The 15,259-nt window shown below is 41.9% G+C and overlaps 1 pseudogene; it reads left to right on the top strand.

Moving 5' to 3' along the window:
• Positions 1-372: 372 nt before the first annotated feature.
• Positions 373-14,924, top strand: LOC138467181 (protein unc-93 homolog A-like; annotated as a pseudogene).
• The last annotated feature ends 335 nt before the right edge of the window (positions 14,925-15,259 follow it).

Here is a 15,259-nt window from a genome sequence, read left to right as displayed (position 1 = left end):
ACCAACAGGACTAGGTGCTCCAGACATGTAACACCCTCAATTAACATTTTCATGTTGCTGATCCTACTCTTTAATATTCATTATGTCATGCTAACACTGACATACATTTCAATACCCGACAAATAAATATTGACTCATAGATTTTCTCGAATGAAAACAAATCTCAATCATTCGGAGCATCTCCTCTTCCGCCCCCCACCCCCGGTGATCCCCCTCTTTCAATATCTTTTTATTCTTAAGGTATCTTTTGTATTGCTGGTTACCTTGTGCACCACCAGTGACTGAGCTTCTCAGGGCATAGCCTGCCTTTTCAAAGCATGTTTGAGAAATTGACTAGGGATCTTTTTCATTTTATGGATTGTTGGTAAAGACATGGTTTCTTTCTCTTTGCTTCCACAGAGCAGCCTGAATAAGGAACAGAACATGGGAGTCGTGGCTCTGGCAGTCATGTATGGAGCCTTCTGCTGTTCTTGTCTATTCCTCGCTCCAATCCTCACAGAGAAACTGGGCTGCAAGTGGACCATTGTCCTCTCCATGTGCTGCTTCATAACGTGCACCTTGGCCAACTTCTACCCAAAATGGTAATCTACTTTTCCTGCAATTTGCAGAAGTTGGACAATCAATTTCTGTGTTCCTTCAAAATATTTATTTTGTAATCCATCAGAATTTTCATATCATTATTTAACATAGTTTAATGTGCAGCCTTTGAGCAATATTGTATTTATTTAATTAATGCTGGAGTTCAATAAGGCACCATCGGCTGGCGCTGCCACTTCACAGGGACTCCAAAGCATAGGGAAGGGGGGAAGGGAATCCCAATCCTTCACAAATTTTGGAAACATTCCGATCAGGGTATAAAACAAGAAAACTCAAACAGATAAGTTGTCAGCGATGGCAGGGAGAAAAGATTAAAGGTTTAGACAAGAACATTGCGTTTTAAGAACCAGGAAGAGGAAAAAAGAGTGCAGGAGAATAAAAAGGAGTGGAAGATGGAGGGCAAATAATGATGATGTAATATGAAGGTTATGGGAAAGACAGGGACATGTTCAAGCGTGCCAGGAAGCTCATATGGCTGCGAATGAAGAGGATTATAGGCTGAAAGATTTCATGAAAAGGAAGGATTTCAATCCTTTGTGGAAGTGAAGATGATTCTCCACAGATCGGAAAGCAGCTAGTAATGTAGGTTGTACTTTTGCAAGTGGGCATCTATATATATATATATATATATATAGATATACATTTTATCTGCCTCTGCCCAGACAGTACCATTTAAAAGAAGGTTCCATTGCCTTAATCATTTCCTCACACATCAACAAAATCACTTGGCATTGTATATGAAGAAAAGGATTAGTCACGCAAATCAAAAACCTAATTGCCAGTTGCATCCGTCAAATTGCTATTGAGTAATTGACGGCACATTCTCTGTGCAATGATAAGTATCAAAAGGTGTGGTGATTCTGTTTGAAACTCCAAGTTTCGCCTGGGATATGCAGTCCTTCTTTATATTTTCGTTTCTGAGTAGGCTGCTCATAATTCTTGGTTTTACCTCTTAAAATGAGCTGTCTTGCTTTGAAGGGGACAGAAACAAAAACCTTAACCCTGCCTTGCTGGAGTAGGTAGTTTCCTAATTTCTGTGAAAGGTTGTATTCAGGAGACTGTACTCATTCCAGGAGTAAACAATACATTCAGCTGTCCATGTTTGTACAGAGACCCGCAATACCCAGCACCAATTTCAATTAATTTAAAACCTTTTCCAATCTCTTGTTATAATAAATCCCCCTTCTTTTACTAGCACGAAAGGAATCTGTGAATTAATGCCAGAAACAATTCGGGGATTTGCTTCGGATCCTATTGAATTATGTATTGGGACTGCTTTAGAATATTTTAGAACACAAAAAGTTCACAATCGTCTTGAATTTAGAGACTTGGTCAAATTACCTCCACGTACATTGACAAATAGCAACTATCATTTCCACCAGCTGTGCTATAAAGTGTGTTACATTAAAGGAATAGTTTGTTCAGAAATATTATTGGCCAAAAAGATGGCCAATAATAAAACAAATACCTAAAATATGTATTTTTTTAAGTCCCTATGCAATGTTTCGAGCAAATGAAGCTCAAACTTTAAAATTGCAAGCACTGGGGGCATACATTTTGTGAAATGGATGCCGCCTGTGCTTGCGTTTGTGGCACTAATGAAGCAAAAGCCAGCCAGCTGTAGTAAACAAAAGCTACCACTGGGTGGCTTTTGCTTCATTCGTGCCGGACTCGGAGGACGGGGACCATAGACTACAGGCAGGAAAGCTGAAGCTGCATCTCGGTAAGTGCTATTTTTTTAAGAAAAAATATGCACTAGCTGCGTTTCTTTTCTAAGTTTTCCGGGCTAGAGGAAATAAAACCGCAGCTTTTAAAACGTTTTATTTATGTTTGCGGTAGCTTCAGCTTGGAGCCCTTTGGGCTCCAAGCTGAAGCTACCGCAAACATAAATACAACGTTGTTGTGTTTCAAAAACGCTGTGGTTTTTCTAAGTTTCTCACGCTCCTCCAAGCCGGAGGAGCCTGAGAAACTTAGAAATAAAAACCGCCGCGTTTTTGAAACACAACCGCGTTGTGTTTCAGCCTGCCGTGGCTATCACTTTGGGTCTCCGGTGCTCCCCCGGGGGAGCACCCGAGACCCAAAGTGAAAGCCAAGGCAGGCTGAAACACAACGTGGTTGTGTTTCCATGTCGCAGTGGTTCTGCCTACAGCAGCTTTCACTTTGGAGCTCTCGGGCTCCCCGTGGGGAGTCTGAGAGCTCCAAAGTTAAAGCTGCTGTAGGCAGAAACACAACGTGGTTGTGTTTCCGTGCAGCGGTGTTTAGAAATACAACATTTTTTTATTTGTAAATGCTGCAGTATTTACAAATCCAAAAAGGTTGTTATTCTGAATGCTGCAGCTTTCGCTAAGAGTCTCCTGGACTCCCTAATAGTTGGGGGAGCCCAGGAGACTCCCAGCGAAAGCTGCAGCATTCAGAATAACAACATTGTTGTATTTGTGATTGCCATGGTTTTCCAACCACGGCAATCACAAATACAACAACGTTATATTTGTAATTGGTGCGCCTCAGCTTTTTGCCTTCATTTTACGTTTGCTGTGCTTCCCTGGGCTTGGGGAGCACAGAAAACGTAAAATGAAAGTGAAGGCAGCCTCCTCAGCTCTGCTTAGGCTGCAGTAAGCAAAAGCTCCCAGTAGGGGTAAGCAAAAGCTCCCAGTAGGGGGCTTTTTCTGCTTGTTTAGTGCCGCAAAGGCAGATCCGAGGAGGCTGCCTGAATTCACAAAATGGATGCCCCCTAGTGCTTGCAATTTTAACGTTTGAGCTTCATTTGCTCGAAACTTTGCATAGGGACTTAAAAAAATATATATTTTTGGTATTTGTTTTATTATTGGCCTTCTTTTTGGCCAATGATATTTCTGAACGAACTATTCCTTTAATGTAACACTCTTTATAGCACAGCTGGTGGAAATGATAGTTGCTGAATCAAATATTTGTCAATGTACATGGAGGTAATTTGACCAAGTCTCTAAATTCAAGACGATTGTCAACTGTTTTAAATATTTTTGTGTTCTAAAACATTCTAAAACAGTCCCAATACATAATTCAATAGGATCCGGAGCAAGTCCCCGAATTGTTTCTGGCATAAATTCACAGATTCCTTTCGTGCTAGTAAAAGAAGGGAGATTTGGGATAACAAGAGATTGGAAAAGGTTCTAAATTAATTGAAATTGGTGCTGGGTATTGCGGGTCTCTGTACAAACATGGACAGCTGAATGTATTGTTTACTCCTGGAATGAGTACAGTCTCCTGAATACAACCTTTCACAGAAATTAGGAAACTACCTATTCCAGCAAGGCAGGGTTAAGGTTTTTGTTTCTGTCCCCCTCAAACCAAGACGGCTAATTTTAAGAGGTAAAACCAAGCCTACTCAGAAACGAAAATATAAAAAAGGACTGCATATCCCAGGCAAAACTGGAGTTTTAAACAGAATCACCACACCTTTTGATACTTGACATTGCACAGGGAATGTGCCGTCAATTACTCAATAGCAATTTGAGCTTCATTTGCTCGAAACTTTTGCATAGGGACTAAAAAAAATATATATTTTAGGTATTTGTTTTATTATTGGCCATCTTTTTGGCCAATAATATTTTCTGACCGAACCATTCCTTTAATTTATCTTTTATTACACATCTACCGACGACCAGTCTCTGAGCGGTGGACTGGGATTGAAACCTGTGTTGCTCCACGTTATTTTGCTTCCAAGACACACACATTGCCCTTTTGCCTGAATATACCAAAAAGCTGAACACTTATTTAGAATAACATAATAATTAATGTGCAAGTCTCCTCAAACAAAAAGATCCCTTCATAGGGTATTCATTGCAAATTACTTTCTTGAAATAAAAAATCAGCTTAACTCCTCCTGACTGTTAAGCAATGTTTGAGGTGGAAATGTTTTTTCACAGGAAGGAAAGCTTTAAAATTATATTGCAGTGCCAGATTTAACCTCTCCCTGCCTCCTTGAAATCCCTTCTTCTCCATCCCCCACCCTGACAGTCCTCCTTACCTTCTTTACTTCTCTCTCTCCTCCCTCATCTTTTCTCTACTTACCTCTTCCCTCCCTCATTTTTATTTCCATGTCCTGCCTCCCTCATCCCTCCCCTTTCCTCCTCCTTCCTTCCTCGATTATAAACCAGGTAAATTGCCCTACATATTATTTTGTTGGCTTGTTTCATGTTTTTAATTTGCTTCAATTCATTTTTCATTATATTCTACGTATTATTGTTGTTATAATGTAAAGCGCTTTAGCATAAAGCGCTATATAAATGAAAATACAAAAATACAAATGAAATAAGGCACCATTATTTTACAGGTACACCCTGGTCAGCACCTCAGTTCTTCTGGGCTTAGGAGGAGGATCTCTCTGGACAGCCAAAAGGACCTACATAACAGTGATTGGACGAAAGCATGCAGTGACGGCGAGGAGAATAGCAGAGGATGTCATCAACGAATACTTTGGAATCTTCTTTCTCATTCTCCAGACAGGTCGCATTTGGGGAAATCTAATATCATCTATGATATTTGATTTTTCTAGAGGTAATAAAAAATAAACTTACCGTCTTCTCACTCAAACCTCCTCCCACAACCAGCGTTTCCTACCACCCAGCTGTAGCAATGGTAAACCTCCCTGAACCTCCGTCACTAAACGTTCCTCTCTTTCTTCTCTTGGGACAACAGCATCAGCTTTCAGAAATCATCCACCAACCAGCCCTCACCAAACATGCCATTACAGACAACATGAACCTGTTGTCCTCCCTCTCTGCCACCCACTCATATCTCATTGATCAAAGAGCCAAACTCATCATGTTATGATAACAACCTCATGTGCTTTGAGTCCAAGCCTCAGGCTTCTGGGCACTGCCACTCACTCAGCCTTGTCACCACACATACTTGCTACTTCCAAGCATTTATTGGCAAAGGCTTCTAATAACTCAATAAGTAATAACTTGGTTTCCCTAATGCACATACACATCCCAGACCATCCTGACCAGAGCATCCTGTGACGTGTGATGTGCAACATGCTGAGCAGAAGGACAAGGTTCAACAACTACAGCACCACCCCTCTCTGCCTTAACTTTGCAGAAGACCACCTCTCAACATTTACTGCCCACCCATCACACTGATACCAATGGCCCCCTTTATCCACTGGGATATCACAGGGATCCCTCCTATCATGTCTTCTTTTCACTGATTATGTGAAGAACGCACCTGCTTTACCCAATATCATACATTCATGCACAACATTCATTCTAAATACATGTATGCTTCCTCCCCATTGCGCCAATCATACCAGGAAGTGCCCACTTCTCTAATGTAACACCACCCTTGTACAGCACGACACTAAGATTATTAAAGAACAATGCATATTAGTGCTGTTGTTATATAACATTCCAACAAACTTAACACATATTTTTCTTCTCCAATTTAGTTCATTCTAAAGCGATTGTGAATATTTGGGGATGAGAACTTTCAGTTTAGAAAAGTACTTAAGAGTTTATCACTGCTAGCGTATTTTGAAAACGTTTACAGAACCGTACAATACCATATTCGTGCTGAGAATAGGGGGATGGGTTAAGGTGCAATGGCAGGACTTTTTAGAAGAATACTCTCGAAGTGGCATCTGCCTTTCCTCCGGGTAGATTGGTCCTGTTATCCAAGCGGTGGTTGTTGGGCATTCTGGTGACCTCCATGGCTAAGTCACAGCCACCTTCAGTGCTTCATCGTATCTTTTTCCATTTGCTTTTTTCTGTATTTAGAAAGTCTTGCCTTATTACAGCAGTCCTAAAACTTGAGCCTTGATATAGTGAACACCTTCTCACAAAAAGTAAAACACATCACTGTTAATTGAGTTGTGTACTAAAACTGGACTATAAAAGCACAACAGTATCCATCGTACAAATAGCTTTTTTTTACATTGTCTTGGTACTGTCCGAGACGTCATTCTAAAATTATGTATTTCTTCTTAAGCAATGGACAAAATATTTGAATGTACTGCCTTTTCCCTCTTTAGGATTTCGTGATAGTATGTTGTTCTAAGATTCTACTTTGCATTTTGGATCTATCCTCATTTCTATTACTAAAAATGTCTCTGTTGTGGACACAGCTGTGGAGCCTCCACTGGAAAACTCCACCTGCTCCTTGAAAACAGGAAGGTCTATTTATCAGAATCACGAAAAAACATGAGTTTTGCCTGAAAAAGTAGCTGCAAGCATCAGTCTATAGAAGAAAGTGAATTATTCTGTATTTTGTCCTTGCTATTTAGGGTCAAGGCGTCAAGGTCTGAATGGTAGCTACTGTGGAGCAGATGACTGTCCAGGCTCAGAGGCTGTAACATCACCTCGCCCATCTGACACTGTGATCTACACTGTGCTGGGCTCTTACACCGGTAGGTTTAAAACTGATTGCAATTTTTTTTAATGTAAAACATACTGTATCCCAAAGTTAGTATCATGACCGATTGGTCATCATGATTTATTGGAACTGATTCTCATGTGCTGAAGCTTAAGCCACAGCATTCTTTAAGTTTACCTGAAGAAACCTCCTTTGCGATGCAGAGATAAACTTGTCAGTATCCTAGAAATAGCGTTTTGAGGGATAACCGTGCCAGGGGAGAATATATCACAATGTTCCACTAGGATATGTGTCATAGAAGGCTGCACTAGGTAAGTATGTGTATAGTAAAATGTCACATCTGGAACATTCCCCTAGTGCATGAAGTGAATTGCATAGGCAGTGCATATTTACATCCCATTTAGAAATCTGTCCTTTGGTGAGAAGGAGGACCCCACCGGAGGCGAATGAGAGAGATGGGCGCATCCTAGGTTGAACCACAGACAGGGCATAAGAGGTGAAGGGGAAAGAGTGGCGGCCAAACAGATAAACCACTTGGTCCAGGTAGCTCAAGGACACAGGGATGAGGCCCCCCTTCAGGGGGCCCAGGGAAGTGATGGCGGCTGCCCACCAGGATATGCCTGAGCCCAAAGCAGTGTAGACATCCATTAGTCTGAAGTCAAGGGAGGAGGGTGGAGGAGGCATCACCTCTAAATAGCCCTGCAGACAACCACAACCCAGCACAGCATATAGGAAGGAGAAACCCCCCCAGCACACCACAATACACAACACTGGCAGGGACGCGTACCACAGGTGGCCAAAGTTGAGGAGGTACGATGGAGCACCACAACTAACCAACCCACTAAAGAATCACCCCTCTGCTTAAACCTCTCAAGCTCTAAACTAAACACAACCATACCTATATTGCACAACAAACCGCATGCACTTCACTACACTGCAACAACCACACATAGCCTCGCACAACAGCACATGACAGCTACCAACCGAATAATCACACCTATGCTCAGCGAACAGTGTAAACCGAACTGAAGATGCCAACAGCACATCACAGCTCTCTTGTGCTTTTCCTGCTCAGTCCTACTAGCTTACCCTCCCCTCTTGCTTTTCAGATCCGCCAGAGCACCAGGGGACTACTCTAGTGGTGACAGTGCGCGGTATAAATATCCTTTAACGTAACACAACAAAACAGTTTCTATAAAACACAAAGGGTGCAAATTAATGTAATTTAGCCAGGTCAGTAAGCATGATTTGTGATCCCTGACCTATTAAGAGCATTAATGCGCACAGGCCATTCACGGTAATATGGTCCATGGTAATATTCTAAAGTCCCACATCTGATGTAACAATGCAGTGGTACTTGTCCTGTGGTAGAACATGCAGTTTTCAGGAGTACATCCAAACTATCATGAATCCAGGATGTTAGTTTTGTTAGATGTGAATGGAACAATCTATCAATGTAACAAGATAAAACATCAGACAGATTTGCTCTGCATTCAGGGGAGTTTGCAAATGTTTAGGGAAATATTGTTATGATTTTCCTATGGCGCTCCTTTACTAAATACTCGGTTAAGGGCCTGATTCACAAACGCATTTTACAATGGCTAAAGCCCATTGAAAAACGAATTGTAAATCAGGCTCTCTGATTTCAATCAACTTACGAATACTGTAGGTGACGGAAGATATCAACGTACTTACGGATATATGCAGGCTTCTGCCCGCACTGGGACACCGAATCAGCACTCATCATTACATGGATGCATTTGTGATTTATCCCTCTTTTGGGCTTTTATTAGAATTATTCTTATGATTTTGGAAAGAATGTCTCTCTATACTTGAGTGATTGGGTTTAAACAAACAAGATTTGGTACAATTATGTTTTTCAAAAGCTTAGGCAATCAGCATTTCAAGCATATTAAGATAGATACAATAAAAAGTTGGAGGTATAAAGCATGATTGTGATGTAGTATACTCGTCCTTTTTACATAGACTTCAATAATAGCTTGACACTTGAGGGGTTAATGTATTATCTATTTTTGCAAATGGATCAGTTTTCGCAATGATAAAGAGTGACTTTGGCCAGGAAATTCCACATCCTAATCCGGCATATTACAGAACACCTTTAAGTACAGTCTGTGATGTATAGCAAGAGCCTTAATGGGTCCTTGGGGTACACCAGTCATAGAATTTGAAGAATGCTTGCATAATATCTTTCTATGTTCTATTGTATACGTGCATAAAGATCAATAGAAGTTGAATGGAATCACAATCTGGAGCTGGAGGAAATAAAAGACAAAGTGACAACACCCCAAGTTCTTGTTTTGTCAGAGTGATCAAATAGATTCCCAACTATCACCTGTGCTGCCATTGAGGTGTCTGATTCATATCATTGAGTTGGCCATCAAATCATTTGGGCTGTTTCTTGCGGAGCCATTGCTGCTTATTTTCTTCTTAAACCAATGCTTTGATGTTTATTTCTGTTCTGTTTCTCAAAAGTTTACATCAGATGCGAGTCCGAGTGACAATGCGTGTTTGTTTCACATGTTGCAGTGTAGGATAATCCAATCATATTTGGGTCGTCTTTTTGTGTGGACAAGGTAGCTCATCGAGCTAAGCACTGACTCAGTGATCTGTGTGCTGCCTGACATCACAGGTTAAGGTCAGACCTTCTTAGGTCATTCATTTCGGTGCAGTACGATTGGATAAGAATAGCCCCTAGTATTGCAATACTTACAACCGGGACAAAGCCGGTATAATGTGTATATAGGAATGTGGTATTCATATTTTGCTACAGTTAGATGACCTTTTTTATTCTCCATACACAATGTGAGAGAATTCAGGTGCTAACCCATTGGTTTCCTCGGTAACCCAACAAAATGTGTTATTGTGATCCTATGTTTACCATCTGACCTAAGGAAGCAGAATTAGGTGATCAGCTTCTATTTAATTCGAAACCTAGCAATAATTCCACTCATCCACTTATTTTCTTAAAAATAAACAATATAATGATTGTTTAAAGTAGAAAGGACCCTGCAATGAGCAGCCCTATCCTTGAGTGAGGTATTGATTTTATACAAAACATTTAACACCACACATCACAATACCCTGTTGTCTAACGCCTAATATGCTCTTCTTTTGCAGGCTGTGGGGTGATTGGTGTGGGATTATCATATTTTTGGATCGAATTGAAAAAAAGGAAGGACAAGAAGTGGAAGAGAACAAACCGTCCTTTTGCTCTACATTCTTGGCCACCTTCCGGCAGCTGCGTGATAAGCGCCAGTGTCTTCTGATCCCGCTCACAATCTTCGGTGGACTTGAACAAGGGTTCCTTGCAAGTGATTACACAAAGGTGCGTATCAATATAAAGGAGGCAGCATTGTACAGCTCTTGATCTATGCTTTCTTTTATCTGCGTAACATAATCTATTATACTGATGGGGTACAGGAGGAATGCGCAAGTCATTCCTGATTTTCAGTTTTTCATTTTACTCAAGGGAACCAATGGAGTGTGATATTACTTACGGGGATAGGAAGCTACTCCTAGAAAAGAGGCTCAATGAGTTAAACACACACTCAGGGATATATGTGCAGCATCAAGTTACAGGTTCAAATCCTGATGAAGTCAATTCAGCCCATTATCCTTCCCATATATACTAGACCACACAGAAATGAGCTTGTCTAAACAAAAATCTCAAATGACGGGCACTGCTAAGCTCGGTAGAAAAAGCAGAAACAAGCCTCAAAGAAACAGGAAGGCGGTAAAAATAGGTTTTTATTAATCCCTCATCTACATAAAGTGCAAGAAAAAAACGTTTCCCTGTTACCACAGAGTATAATGGTCATGACAAACAAGGTAGGACTAATTAATGTCGTCTAACCTCACACAACTACAACTCCCATGAGTCTGAGTGTAAAGCCGTAGTGCAACTTGAACATGAAAAACAAAGTAATAAAATTAAATCATAATACAATATACTGAATACTGTTGATATGAACAATAATGCTCCCTATGATTACAGTATCAGAAAGGTAAGGAGCCAGTATCAAAAACGAACAATTTAAATAATACATGGAAAACGCCTGTCACATAACTTGGCTAACTTTTGAAAACAGCATAGGGTGCCCAAATCCCAGATACATTGAATTACTGAAGACTGACAGTGGGATCACAACATACCTGAGTCTGGCAGCGACTTTGCTATTGGGCAAAGGTGCAGTTTTATAGAAGCCATGCCAAGAAACTCTGTTCACTGTACAAAACACTGTTGACTTTGACATGAAAGCTACTGAATTTTGGATGCATGAATTTATCACTAGCAGAGCACAGCCACACAAACAATGATCGCTGTACCCCCAGAGACTCCTTCCAGCACGCGGCCCTGAAGTTCTGCACTGATTGCCTTTCTGTTCTAAGAGCATCTGCGTCATGGTCTCAAGGATTAATTTACATGTGGCATTCCAATTAAGGGAATGTAACAGGCAGCACGTTGCTTCTTTGGGAATATTATTGAACAGTTTTTCCGATTCAGAAATCTTTAAGCCTGAGAGTAACCACATTTGATGTATTTCTTCACAGTCATATGTCACCTGTGTCCTCGGACTGAAATTTGTGGGCTACGTGTTGATCTGCTTCGGAGTGTCCAATTCAGTCTGCTGTATGTTCTTCGGAAAGATATCCCAATACACAGGCAGGATCGCCATCTTTTTCACCGGTAAGTTAACTTTGTGCCTTTAATATACACAAAGCAGCTATGCCTGGGTGACGCGGCTTAGCCACACCTGCCACAGCTGCCACCATGATGCACATGTGCAGGAATCGGAGGGTGATAAACTGCCATCCCAGGCCTGGAAAGTGCTCCAGAGAATAGCAAATATTGTGCCCCTTTGTGGAGGGTGTGGAGCAGGGTGTGTTCTAGGAATCCTCATTGTTTTCTAGGCAATGGGGTACATTTTTGTTTGAAATGTAATGATTTGCTGAAAATTGCTTCAATATTATAATATCCCGGCAATAGAAGGCCGGAACGGATGAGATAAAACAAACTAATTTCACATTGAAAGTAACCTAAACAGCAAACATAAGTGGGTTTTAAATGAATAAAGTAAAAATAACTACTCTTTACATATTTATACATAAAAGCTGAAGTCTGTCTAGATGTATGTTAACATCTATTTATTATACATCATTGGTTAGTGGTATGGGGTAACTACTCAGCACTGCTTTAGTTGAACTTAACCTATATTAATTTGTGAAATTATACATTTTCAATCTGGGGAGACCCTCCATGACTCCACCCCTTCCCTGCCTACTATAAACGTACCTCGGCAGTCAACAAGTGTTTTCTTTTCTGTTTTCTCTGTTAAATGATTTATTTTATTTCAATATTAAAGGTTGCTCGTTTAGCTTAGTTCTTTATGAAGGAGCTTAATTTTGGGATAAAAATATATCATAATTAGTTATTCTCAGTAAATGATATTTTACCTATTTCACTTCAGTATTCTTCGTGTTTAGAGTCATTTTTACTCTGTATGGGCTCTTAGAGGACCCTTTTTCTCAATGTAGATTAGCTGTTAGGCCCTTTATCGCTGTCTCTCTCTTACTCTCTCGCCCTCTTTCTTTTGGTTTCTTATAACACAGCAGTAGATTTATTGATACAGGTTCTGGATTGTATTGTCTACAGTCTAACACTATCATTCCTAGAGTTCTCCCCATCAATACTGTGGCATTTCCTATTGACAGGTGCTGGGGTGCATGCAGCCTGCATTATTGCACTGCTGCTCTGGAAGCCTAACACCGACCAGTTTGCAGTGTTCTTCATTTTATCAGCCCTCTGGGGCATTGCTGATGCAGTCTGGCTGGCACGAACAAGTGGTGAGTCCAGATACATATGTATGAGTTATCACAGATATGGATGTCCTTCAACCACCTCTCATATCACTAACTCACTTGCCCTTTTTCTATCTACCACAAGGACCACCCACAAACGCCCTGCAGAGAAGCCCACTCACCCGTTTTCTTTCTACAAACAAGAGCCACCCACAAATACCCTGCAGAGAAACCCACTCACCCGTTTCTTTCTACAAACAAGAGACACCCACAAATACCCTACAGAGAAACCCACTCACCCTTTTTGTTTCTATACGCAGGAGCCACCCACAAATACCTTGCAGAGAAACATTCCCTCATACATCCCTCCAGCCGCTAACACTAACACCATGTAAACTCTCCACCTCTCCAACCAACTCACCACAAATAGCAGTTTCTCTGGCACTCCCACAAACCATCCACACCCTCAGAACTGACTTGGTTTGCAATTTAACAAGCAGAGTAACAAGATCAGAGGCTCCCATATTGCAACACACACGTGTCTCAACGCAACTCACTTACCTTACTGGCATAATGAACATGGCTACTTTTCATGTGCGTGCAGCAACACGCCAGGTTTCGCATCATTATGCTCCTTCCCATCCCACTAAACCAGCCCTCCATACAAGATCCAAGTACATTAGTACAGTTGAGAAGAGAGAAATAACTATATTAATACTAGACAAACCACCGAAGCATGGTGGCGACACATGTGTATAGAATAATTGTTTGGAAAGCATCTTCTTAATGCGTAAATCATCTGCTTTTTCCAGCTCTCTATGGAGTCTTATTTGAAAAGAACAAGGAAGCGGCGTTCTCTAACTGCTGCCTCTGGGAGTCGGTGGGGTTCGTCGTTGCCTTTGGGTACGGCTCCTTCCTGTGCGTCTACGTGAAGCTCTATATCCTGCTGTGCGTGCTGGCTGTTGGGATGCTCTTATATGGCGTCGTTGAATATCTGGAAGCCAAGAACCCTGCTGCCAGCACTTACACAGTAAACACGGAAAGCCAGGACACCACAGTTGAGATCCCACCCGCCTGAGGGGACAAGACTGTGACATGAACCAGAGACTTTTGCTAATGTATTTATGTGCGCACTTAATTTATTTTATAAGTACTGTTGAAACTTTATTTATGTGCCTTTGAATGAAGGTCATTTATGTGTATTTAATTTAACAAATGTAGCGCCTACTTAGCACCACGCCAGCCCATTTTAAGCCCTCATCATGCTGGAGTTAGCAGCTCCTCATGCTGGAGTTATCAGTGGCAAGAAATGGGAGTCTTGGGAGAACTGCTCATGAGCAACGCACTCCCTTGAAAGCAAGACTATGCGCAGCAACACAGGTTCGATCCTCATTTCCGGGTTTAAAAAACTCTGGGATTAAGCAAGCCATAAATGATCAATTACAATTACAATGGGAAGCACGTCAGTCACAGATCCAACAATACGACCCCCAGATTCCCACCCTATGGTGATAGAGGGAAGCCGATCCGCAAAGCAGTTTTCCAGCTGCAAATTTATGTGCAAAAGTTCAAATAGGACAGCTGTGGCAGGTCCTAATAAAAATGTGTGTGCTCAAATGGTGGCGGTATTGCGCAGATTGGGCGGGTGGGAGTTGTAGTTCTATTAGTGTGGGCGTTAACAGGTGGGACTGCGAGGATGATGTACAATCTCGACCTCTTCCCACTCCGTAACTCCCACCTTGGTTATCCCTGCTCCTCCCCGAGTGTGATGTTTTTACAAAGAGTTTTTATATGTTCAATTTGACCCTTATTTGTGTTAAATAACATTTATTGTGCGTCTTTCTTTTGAATAATGTAAGCTTGTGTATTTTTGTATTAGCTTTATGTTTTGGGGGGTTGTAATAAGTTGTGCTACGCAGTAACCCGACAGACTGATAACACCCACTTTCCACCAGCAAAATGGGCATGTCTGGAGGAGTGGACATGGCCAGGCAATGCAAATGAGGGACACATCTGCAAACACAGGGGGGGTCCCTGATTCCAAAGGAGCAGCCTGGCCCGTGCTCCTGCACCAGCCCGAGGACATGAACACATCAGCAGTGTTGGGGGTCTCTGGGTGCCCCCGCTGCGTGCCCGCGAGCCCATGCGCGCACAGACCAGACACCAACACGTCTGTACGCTTCGGGCTCCCCGGTCGCTCTGCCGCGGCCGGGAACGCCCCGTTTATTTAAGGCGCACGCGGCGACGTGCAACGTCACGCCGCCGCGTGCGTACCCCTTCACGGGGTGGCACCACACTCCTCCTTTTTCCCAGGAGGAACAACAACAAACAAACACATCAAACATGTCACTGCACACACTGTCAGTTGTTAACTCACAAAACCCCAGGCCCCCTTTTATTAACAGCCTCCCGGATCCCCTTCACTCCGGAACACAGTCAATCGGCCCCAGCACGTAGTCTCCGAGGTAGGCAGGTCTCCCTCGCCCAGCCC

The sequence above is a fragment of the Ambystoma mexicanum genome, chromosome 4q, assembly GCF_040938575.1.
Source record: "Ambystoma mexicanum isolate Mex_15411 chromosome 4q, UKY_AmexF1_1, whole genome shotgun sequence".
In the NCBI taxonomy this organism is placed as follows: domain Eukaryota; kingdom Metazoa; phylum Chordata; class Amphibia; order Caudata; family Ambystomatidae; genus Ambystoma; species Ambystoma mexicanum.
This window is presented reverse-complemented; position numbering and strand designations above follow the sequence as displayed.